General features: G+C 38.7%; 1 long non-coding RNA gene across 1 annotated transcript in view; it reads left to right on the forward strand.

Moving 5' to 3' along the window:
• Nucleotides 1-10561, forward strand: part of LOC110294211 — a 61706-nt gene extending 51145 nt beyond the window's left edge. Inside the window, exon 3 of the long non-coding RNA XR_002377926.1 lies at nt 8641-10561. This is a non-coding gene — a long non-coding RNA (uncharacterized LOC110294211). The remainder of the gene's footprint in view (nt 1-8640) is intronic.
• The last annotated feature ends 405 nt before the right edge of the window (nt 10562-10966 follow it).

The raw sequence follows: 10966 nt of genomic DNA on the forward strand, positions 1-10966 counted from the left end.
GATAGCATTGGAAATGTAAATTAGGAAAATACCTAATAAAAATATATATAAAATGAAATTCAAATGAAAATGTTTCTTTAACATAACAAAAATTGTTATGAAGTGGTTAACTAGGTAATAGAAAGTGTCCAGAGAGAATTCTAAGGTATTTTAGATTTAGCAATTACAGAAAGCAGTTAGGTGTGTCAGAAAGAAGGAAGAGGCTGGACTTACTAAAACATCATGTTTTGGAAGATTCACCCGCAAGTCTGTACTTCTGAGGAAGAGGTCTGCCTAGGTGGTCCTAGAATCTGTTCAGAGAGAACCTGTTGCAGACTGGATACTTGCCCCTGGATTCTATGTTAAAAGCTGATATCTAATATGTAGATAATTAGATATGTCGTCTTTGAGAGTTATTCTTTGGGGACTCTTGGCCCAGTGTCTTTGTAAAATAGACTAGAGCAAGCTCCCTCATTCTTTGCTGTGTGTGACGAGAGATTACTCTCCATGAGCCAGATGTGTTTCCTAACCAGACATTAAATCCACTAGAGTCTTGATCTTAGAGGTCATGGTTTTCAGACCGTTTCTGTTGTTTAGGCCGCATCACCTGTGGCAGGTCATTACAGTTTGCAGAGGGAATGAGGCCTGATGAGGGGCCACTGGCCTGGCTGCTTCCTGAATCAGGCTCTTTTTTCAAGGGCTAAACAGGCCTGTCAGGTGGATCCAAGCTGCAGCTACAAGAACGTACTGCAGCTCCATGGTGAAGAGGAGGGATTCTCACTTACAACCTGGGGCATCAATACTGGGATATGAGTAGCACACTTAGAGGAAGAACTGAGTTTCTCAGGACCGCATCTCTTCCCACAGCTGGAGGGACACAACTCCTTGAACTATGATCTGTCTCTGCTCTCAAAAAAAGATGGAAGAAGATCAGCCCCACAGGATAATGTGGTAAACAGTTCAGCCAACAATTCTGTTAGTCTTTCATGATGGAGAAAGAGATATCAATTCCTCAGGCAGTTACCCTGAACATCCCGCACCTTGTTAATTAGTTACTGTTTTGTTGTTCAATTGTTTCAGATTGAAAAGAAAACCTCACCAATCCTTATGTCACTTTAAAAGCGATTGAGAAATAAATGGATTGTATTATCAATATAATTGTCAAATATATTATCAAAATAATTGTATTATATTATTAATATAATAAAATTCTAAATATTTTTTTCTGAGAAATGCTTCCTCCAAGTTAATCTACCCCCAATTTTCAAGCCAGTGTAAACCCACTTAATTATTTGCGTTTAATTTCAAAGAATTCGGATACTGTCCAATTCAGTATATCTGTATATATCTGACCAATTCAGTATATCTGTAGATATCTGATCAATTCAGTATATCTGTATATATCTGACTATTCAGTATATCTGTATATATCTGACTACATCTATGTAGTTGAGGAAACCATTTAAAGCTTATTTCACTGAATCTTGCTTTTATTTGACAAAGTGAGTTGGAATTTCATCATTCTTGAATAATCTTTGTAGATTCTGAAATCTTACAAAGGCATTCTAAATATTTACTTTTGTTTAATAACTAGCCTATGCATATTTGCTTTGTATTGACTATGTAAAGAGTACTCTGCAAGATCGTGGAGAAGAGTAAATAGATACTGTGATGGGGCAAACACAACTGGTTGCTGACGGTTGCTGACAGGCAAGAGCCTCTGCTCTTTCCTGGCCAACAGAGCCTGGATGTTTCTCTTACATGCATAGCGTTTTGCTTTGTTTTTTGGATAGCTGTCCCCAAATCCTGTATGCCAAATTCCTGGTTGAAACCATTGGCAGTGAAGCATAGCAGAAGGAAGGTTGGTAACTGGATATGTCTTTTGAAAGGAAGTTAGGGCCATGTTCTTTCCTTTTTTTCCTCTCTCTTCTTTTGTTTTCCAGGTGCCACAAGGTGAAGAGGCCTCCTCCTGCATATGCTCTTCTTAGGAAGTACTGTGCTACCAAAGGCCCAAGACAACAAGCCCAATACAGCTCAGAGGCTAAGAGCAATGGCTGCTCTTACAGGGGACCCTGGTTCAATTCCCAGCATCCTCATGGTGGTTCACAATTATCTGTAATTCCAGTTCTGGAGATCTGACACCCTGCTTAGACTCCCTTGGGCACTGCATGCATTTATATATATATATATATATATATATATATATATATATATATATGCAAGCAAAACATACACATAAAAATAATAAAAGGTATGAAATTTGGAGCTATGGAAGCTATTTGAAAACCTAACTCTAGATTGGTATGGTAGTTTCAAGTTGCAATTTCAGCACCTAAGAAAGGCAGGGTTGAAACCACCCCAATCTACATTGTAAGATAATGGCTCAACAAAATTATGGGATGGGGAAACAGTTTAGTGATTGAATACTTGCTGAACACAAGCAAGATGGTGGAATGTCATTGCCAGCACTGATAAACAAACAAACAAACAAACAAACAAACAAACAAAGCAGATATAGAAGTCACACGGCTACAACAGGAGTGGAGACACACTCATCCACTGAGTTTGTTTTTGTGAAAGAGGTTACCTATTTTTTTTAACTGAGAAGACACTATTCTTCTGCTTAACCTACTTTTTTTTGGGGGGGGGTTGTTCAGTGTTACTTAATTCTATTATTTTCCTCAATGCTTTGACAAAACACTGGGAAAATGACTTATGAAAACTTAGAGTTGCAGTCCATCATAACAAGATGGTCATTACTGCAGGACTATGAGGCAACTGGTCACATTGTGTCTCCATCAGGAAGGAGAGAGAGAGAGAGAGAGAGAGAGAGAGAGAGAGAGAGAGAGAGAGAGAGAGATGAATGTTGATGGTCAGCTTTTTCTCACCTTCCCTGCAGTCTAGGAGTCAGCTTATGGAATGGTACTAGTCATAGATAGGAGGTATCTTCCCATCTCAGTTAACTTAATCTAGAAAGGTCCTCTGATATGGCCAGGGATTTGTCTTCTAGGTGATTCTAGATTCTGTAAAGTTGGTAACTATTGCTTTCTGCTGATCAAGATTTCTAAATAACAGTGTTTCCAGGGGTTGTTAATATATTTATCTCTCTGTAGCCTTCAACTCCACTTGTGCAAATTCAGTTAGGTAAGATCTGAAAACACTTGCATCCGTATTGGATATGCATAGATTTCTCGTTGCCACTGCTGCAACACACACACACACACACACACACACACACACACACACACACATGACCTTTGCATTGCATTCAGTATTGTAATTACTCTAGAGATGACCGGGAGAATGGCAACATGTGTAAGATGCAGAGGATGGTGTGTTTCGTATGAGAGTTGAATGCCAGCAAAGTGTAGCATTGTGATTCTTGAGATCAGTCCTCTATGGGCAGAGAGGGATGGCTGTGGAAAATCCCAAGTATTGCTTGAGCAGAATCACAGGATTAGGAAGACATACGACCCTGTATATTGAGTTTCTTAAAAAACATTGATGAATTTCAACACAAGAAATCCAGCAATCCACTTGTAAGCATTGATCCCAAATAAATAATCCTTAATGTAGAATGCTCATTCTGTGTAAAGATGTCTGCTGCAGACTTGTTTATAAATAATGAATAGGTTGAAGCCAGTTAATTATTTAACACTTGGAAAAAGTGTGAATATATTTTTGTACATGCCTACAATAGATGCAAATCAGAAAAAGTAGGCAACATAAATTATGGCTGTATAATTTTATATTTACATGGAATGCTGTTTTAACGTTAACAGAATTCAGATAATAGCTGTACACGCTACGTATTATTCTAGCTTTACTATGTAAGAAGCCTATAAAGTGGAATCAAATAAAAAAAGAGTTTTGCAATAGGTTTCGGTGAACATATATGTTATTTTCTTCTCTTAATATTTTATATTTTGTAACTTTTTTAAAAAAAACATTGAACTAACATTCCATTTGTTGTAATCAGGAGAGAGACCCGCAATTGTAGGGAAAGCTTGTTAGACACTTTCTGGATAAGATTACTTACCTTAAAGTTCTTTAAAGACTCAACTGCTTTTATTTTTATTTAAAAATATTAAGCTACAGCATAGGAAGGTTTTTCCTTTTGAGCGTAAGTTTCAAATATACAATGGAAGACAAAGGAACTCTGCAATATATATATTTTGTTCTTTCTCCAATTGCCAGCAGGACAATGTGTTTGTAACAGACAATTTTCTGTTCTCAGGAAAACTAGATACATCATATCAGAAATGGATTTCTGTCCAGTGTCTCAGAACATTCCTGCTGTTCAGAAGACAGTTGTATTGGCACAATGCTTTTTTACATATGTCTTCTTTTTGGAGGTTTTCTTACTTCCTGTAAAGAGTGCATTTCTGCTGAATATTAGGAGTAGAAGGAATGAATTACTCTCTGTAGAGTTGTAGGTGAGGAACTAGGGAGAGAATAACACGGGGAATAATCAACATCAAGAGCATGGGGGCACATGCTCACCTCGTGAATTCTGCAGGTTGCTTGGTTGCTGTCTTAGTTACTTTCAGGATATAGTGACAGAGCACTGTGACCAAGGGAACGTAGCCTTTCATTTGGGGCTTATAGCTCTAGAATGCTGGAATCCATGACCATCGGGGTAAGGAACATTTCAACAGGAAGATAGCTGAGAGTTTATGTCTTGATTGACAACCAAGTGGCAGAGAGAACTAACTATGAAATGGCATGAGCTTTTTGAAACCTCAAAGCCTGCCTCCAGCAACCCACCTTCTACAAGGCCATAACTCCTAATCCTTCCCAAATAGTCCTGCTAACTGGGGACCACACACTCAGATATAAAAGCTTATAGGTCCCATTCTTATTCAAACCATCACTTTCTACTCCCTGCCCCCCCCACCCCATAGCCTATGGCCATATCATAATGCAAACTACTCTAACTTCAAACATCTCTATAATCCTTCACAGTTTCAACAGTTTTAAAGTCCACCATCTTTTCTGAGACCAAAGACAATTGTAATCCTGTGAAAAATCAAAAAGCAAACTACATACTTATATAATGGCACGGAATATGTATTTCCATTTTAAAAGAGAGGAATAGGGGCATAGTGAGGAAATACTGGACCAAAGCAAGACTGGAAGCCGGAAGGGCAAATTCCAAATCTTGTATTCTTTGCCTGATGTTGAGTGCTTAGATGGCTCTGTTCTTCCAAATTGGCTGACTGTAATTCACATCTCCCCCTTGGGCTGGTTCCACTTCCCTATGCAGTTCTCCCTGGCAGATATCCCATGCCTCTGGCACCTCCAACATCCTGGGGTCTCCAAAGCAATCTAGGTTTCACTTTCACAGCTTCTCACAATGAGGTCTCAGTATCTGCTTCCAAATTTCTGCCTTGGCTTCCCTTAGGAGTATAATCTGGATATGCAAGCCAAATAAACTCTTCCCCCAAGCTGCTTTTGGCCATGATTTTATCCCAGCAATAGAAATTAAATTAGCTGATATCCCACATACAAAGGTCTAAAAAAATAACAAACCAACCAACCAACCACCTTGTACAGAAACCAGAAGTTCTCTTGGACAGCATGATAAAGGGTAATTGCTATAATGAGTCATGTAGAAAATCTCTACATGTAATAATTGAAAGCCGGGTCTCAAATCTCACCCCCATTTACACTTTCCTGTTCAGTATGGCATTTTACTGCATTCTATTTAGTGCTGACACATGCCTTGAATCATCATTTGGCTATGCATATTAGTTTCTTTGGCCTGATGTAACGAATTGCCCACAAGTTGAATAGCTTATCATGGCACATATTTATTCCTTCACAGTCTTATAGCTAGATTTCCGAAGTCAAAGTTTTGGCAAGGCCATAACCTCTTCAAAGCCACTGGTAGAGACTTTTCCCCATGCCTTTCCCATAGTTTATGGGCCTGCCATCAATCCATAGTAATCCTTGGCTTAAGGATGCCTCCTTCTAACCTCTGCCGCACTTGTCACATGGCCTGCTCCCTGTGTATTTCTGAATGTCTTACTTTAGTGAAGATGCTGGTAAGATTGGATCAAAGGGGCATCCTTACTTTAGCATGACCTCACTTTAACTTAATTCCATGTAGATAAACCCTATTTTGAAACGAGGTCCTATTCTGAGGGTGTGGGAAGAGCATTTGGGATTAGGGGTTGACAACTTACTCAGAAAACTGCTTGTTTGTTTCAGGGAGAAGGACACCAGAAAACACATCCATTCGAAGCAGGAAAAACGCGGCTTGCTGGAACAGGAGACAAGCATGTGAAGTGGAGGAGGAGACACCTTTGGAGCAAAGGCTCTCTGTTCCAGGGTGGTCATCTCATGATGTTAGAGCACGTGTGAGACATATACACATTTCATCCTAGAAGCTGTCCAGTCCAGCCAGACAGGAAGGTACCAACTGAATTATGGGAAATGATAAACAATTGTTATTTAGGGATGATTGCTCCAACTATCACAGGTTCAAATGCTATGGTTTTAGGATTGGCCTTCTAGTAGCAGCACCTGGGCATTGGTCAAAGGCACATTTAATTGAATGCATCTAAGGTCTTGACTGGTTTACAAGCAATGTAGCTGGCTAAGAGAGGGTTATAAGTTTAGATGTTATTTGAGATGCTGAATTAGAGCTCCAAACACCAGGTCAAAATCAATAATTTTAAGGGGAAAATGTTTAAATGCTAAGAGTATTAGAAATGGAAAATAATAAATCATTGATGATTTAATATCCTTTTAATGCATTAGGATGCCAGAAATTGTGGAAAGACCAAAAATGACTCAGCAAACTCTGAAATTCACATTAGTATTTATTGGGATTACTGCACAGATTCTCTGTGAATTGAGTTGTAGACTGCGAGTTGGAAGGAGCCTTGGCTTGGGGTCTGTCACTTTTGTCTTCATTGCATTGAAGTCTCAGTGTCTTGAAGAAAGAAGATCACAACCCAGAGGCAGTGATATCAGATATTAAATCAAAGCCTTAAAAGTATTTACTTCATCTATATTTAGACGTTAGAATTATAATTGATTGAATTCCTCTTGATTGAATGATGAGGCTTAAAATGGCTGAATGGCCAAGATCACACACCCAACTCTGTGCTTTGATTGTTCTTACCTTTAAGGTGGACATCTAATTATTCAGTTGAGCAATAACAGTGTACCTGTTTTACATGAGTTAAAAATAATTGATAGCATAGATACCCACGGTACCATAATATTTTGTTTACTATTTGCTTGAAGAATCTTCAGGACAAGGCGATATCTGTGTGCATGATAAGTGAACTCAAATCTGGACTATAGAAAATTTCATCATTTTCAAGTGTCCAAAGAAGAATTAACAAGAACTGGTCAAGTTACTTAGAGTTTTGATTGTCATTATAGAAATGGACACAAGTGAGATTTTCAGAATATTTTCAAAATTTTGATTTTTTTCTTGATGAATAAATGACCTTTCAACATACTTCCCTGGTTATGTTTGCTTCAGCCCTACTACTTTTATACTAAATCAGCTGTGCAACCAATGTATAGAAGGGGGCAAGATCCTGGTCTCTTAGTCATTTTGTATTACTCCAGTCTGTGAAGGATTCTGCTACCTCAGCTGACTGCAATGCTGGTGTATTCTGCTTCAGAAGGTCATTACATTTGGGGCAGAGGGAAGCTGTGTGTCAGGGATCAGACAACAGCAGTATCCATGGCTCTACAAAAAACATGTACATTTGGGATCTTTATAGCCCCTTGCAACTTTACAGTAATCTACCCACCTACCACTGCCTACTAAAATCTTATGTCAAAGAGCCTGACAATTGTCATATTGTAAAACTGACTCAGGACAACCAAGAAACCGATCAGCAAGATGTCTTCATTCACTCAGTACTGCTATAACAGGTTAGCCAAGACTGGGTAATTTATAGAGAATAGAAGTTTATTCTTTCACGGTTTTATAGGATGGAAAATCCAAGATCAAAGTTTTATCTTTTAGTGCAGACTTTCTGCTGTGTCATCTCATGGGGGAGGGGCAGAGAGATGATGGAGGGACAAGGAGAGGGAAAGGGGGTAGAACTGATCTTTTTATGAAGAAACCACTCTCACAATAGGGACATTAGTCAAGACCCAAAGGTGGATCCCTCATGACCCAATAATCGTGTGAAATTCTCACTCTTACACTATGATACTATTACTGTGACAAATGAAATTTTATGTGAGATTTGGAGGGGGAAGACATTCAACAACTAGAATATATATGCACATGTGTATATGCACACAAATATGTATATGTATGTATGTAATGAACAAAGTAAGAAATTTGCACATTTGTACCAACTCATTCATGCCACTAACCATCTATTGAGACTTTCTTTGCTTTCAGTAATTGTGGAGCAACAGCATTTTCAGCATAATATCACACCCAGTGATGTTGCCTTAGCTTGGATTTAGCTTGGGTTTATGGCCACACCATTATCATCCAGGTATAACAGACTATATGATAGCAGTGGGGACCATTTTATACTCAAGGCCATATACTTAGAAAAAAAACCCAAGGAATTGATTAAGGCAAGTTTGCTTAATATTCTTCACTATTTTCAGTGGTGAGAAATGTCATATTTATTCTTCTAAACCAGCTTGACTGTTTTCCTTCTCCAACAGGTCTTGTGGGTAAAACTATCTTTGAATCCTCTCAAGAAATCTGAAGATGGCTTGTGGTCTGAATTCTTCTTGGATACCTATGCCAGGTAAGGTACTCATTTCATTGGGTGTTAGGAGAGACTCCTGATAGTCCTACAGACCCTCTCATCCTCTTCCAGACTAGCCTGCCAGGGTCCTTTGCTGTGCCAAGGTAACTCCATATTCCTAACTCTGAGAGGTCCTGACACACCCCAAGGCATGGGTTAAAATACTGAAAGTGAGCCATTGTCTTAGTCCACTGTTGAGATTCTATGGCATAGGAGGTCATTTCCCTTATTAACATGCAAAAGTGGCTTACATTAAGTCAAGGAGATTCCTGGAGACCTGCTTAATAAGCTGATTAAATCTCAGATAGTATTTATTAAGCCATAGTTCAATAAATAATTCCTTGTACTATCAGAAAATGATACTATTCTTGCTGTTTACCTTTGACTAAACTAGACCAACACAACATTTTCAGAGGGTTTCTTAGTGTCTCTTAATCTTTATCCACAAGATGCAAATAAGTTGTGATTTAATACACTCTTGCATCTCTGGATGTGTCTTTACAATGTTGGCATTTTTATTAAGTCCCTAAAATGCATGTGTAAATGAATTATTGAAATTATATAGATCTATACGCTTCAGTATGTAAAATTCCCTTTTTGCATTTCATAGCTGTTTGCTTGTCTGTGTATTTCTAGATGATTTGTTATAAACATTACTGGAGCCAATTCTTCTAATTCCTATCATGCATTTTGTTTTTTATCTCCAAAATTCCTACTTGGAAGCCCTAACCTATAGCACAGTGGGATATGACCTTATTTGGAGGTAGAACCATGACAGATGTAATTAAGATAAGGCCATATTGGAATTGGAATCTCTAACTTAGTATGGATGGTGTTCCTTTCAGTATGGGTGGTGTTCTTACATAGCCAAAAAATTTAGAAAGAATCACATGTACAAAGAAAACATCAAGTGCCGCCAGTGATGGCCACCTATAACCAGCAATCCACCAGAGGTCAGAGCACCAGGTCTCTTGCACTCTCAGGTTTCCAGTCTTGAGAATCTTAATAATGCTGTTGTTTAGTCCACTTGAGTTAAGGACAGTGCTATGACAGTTTTAACAACCTAATATAATTACTATCACTTAATTCAAAGGGGACAGGATAGCTTGGTTGAGTCATCTCTCCAGCCCCCAAATGTATATAGGCCAGGTCGGTCTCAAACTGTCTCTGTCTCTTTCAGGAAATCTCACTAGCAAGCACCCCCACAACCAGAGGAGCTGGAGGGAATGGAGGACACCAGGAGAATACAACACACATAATCAACTAAGCAGGGCTCATAGTGGCAGTCACGGAGCCTCCATGGGTCTGTGCTAGGTCCCCCACGAGTACGTTATGATTGTTAGCTTGGTGTTTTGGTACTTCCACTTCTAACAGTGGGAGTGAGGGAATCTCTGACTCTTTTATCTTCTCTTGGGACCCTTTTTCCTCCTACTGGGTTGTCTTACCCAGTCCTGATTGAGGATTTGTGTCTAGTCTTATTGTAACTTGTTATGCTGTGTTTAGTTGATACTCCTGGGAGGCCTGGTCTTTTCTGAAGGGAAATGGAGGAGGAATGGAACTGTGGGAGAGGGGAGGTGGTGGGGGAACTGGGAGGAATGGAGAGGGAGGAAACTGCAGTTGGGATGTATTATATGAGAGAAGAATAAAACAAAATACAGATCTCTATAATTTATGTTTGTTTCATCTGGGACATTTGATTAAAGAGCCATTTTCAAGCTGCTATGGGTTTTAGGAGATTAAAGCCAAATGTACCTACCGTATATCCCAAGAAGGATTGGATGCTGTGTACTAATGACTCTAAGGTTAAGTATTTAAAGAACCATTTTGAATTCTACGTACAATAAAAAAATTATTATTACTTTTTCCCCCTTAGAAAATGTGTATAAAATCTAGATCTTTGAAAGTTCTAGTATTTTCTTTATGATTATTTATTCTGGGAAAACAGAAGTGTTGGCTGGTAACATGTACTTACCATTCTTCCTGGAACTTTAGCCTTTCGATTCTTTTTTTCTTTCTTTTCTTTTTTGTTTGCATGCATGTTTCTCTAGACTCTGAAGTGTAAGAGTTACTTGAGATATATTTGTGGTATGCATGGTCACAGGTCTCTGGTGCTTGAAGATCAAACAGAATAGCACACACCCCTCTTAGAAGTTCTCTGAGAACACTTTGTTTCCCAGGGGCTGTGGCTATTATGCAAAGCTCTCAAGAACTGCTAAGATTTTAATCCTTGAAAAGATAAT

The sequence above is a fragment of the Mus caroli genome, chromosome 5, assembly GCF_900094665.2.
Source record: "Mus caroli chromosome 5, CAROLI_EIJ_v1.1, whole genome shotgun sequence".
Taxonomy (NCBI): Eukaryota; Metazoa; Chordata; class Mammalia; order Rodentia; family Muridae; genus Mus; species Mus caroli.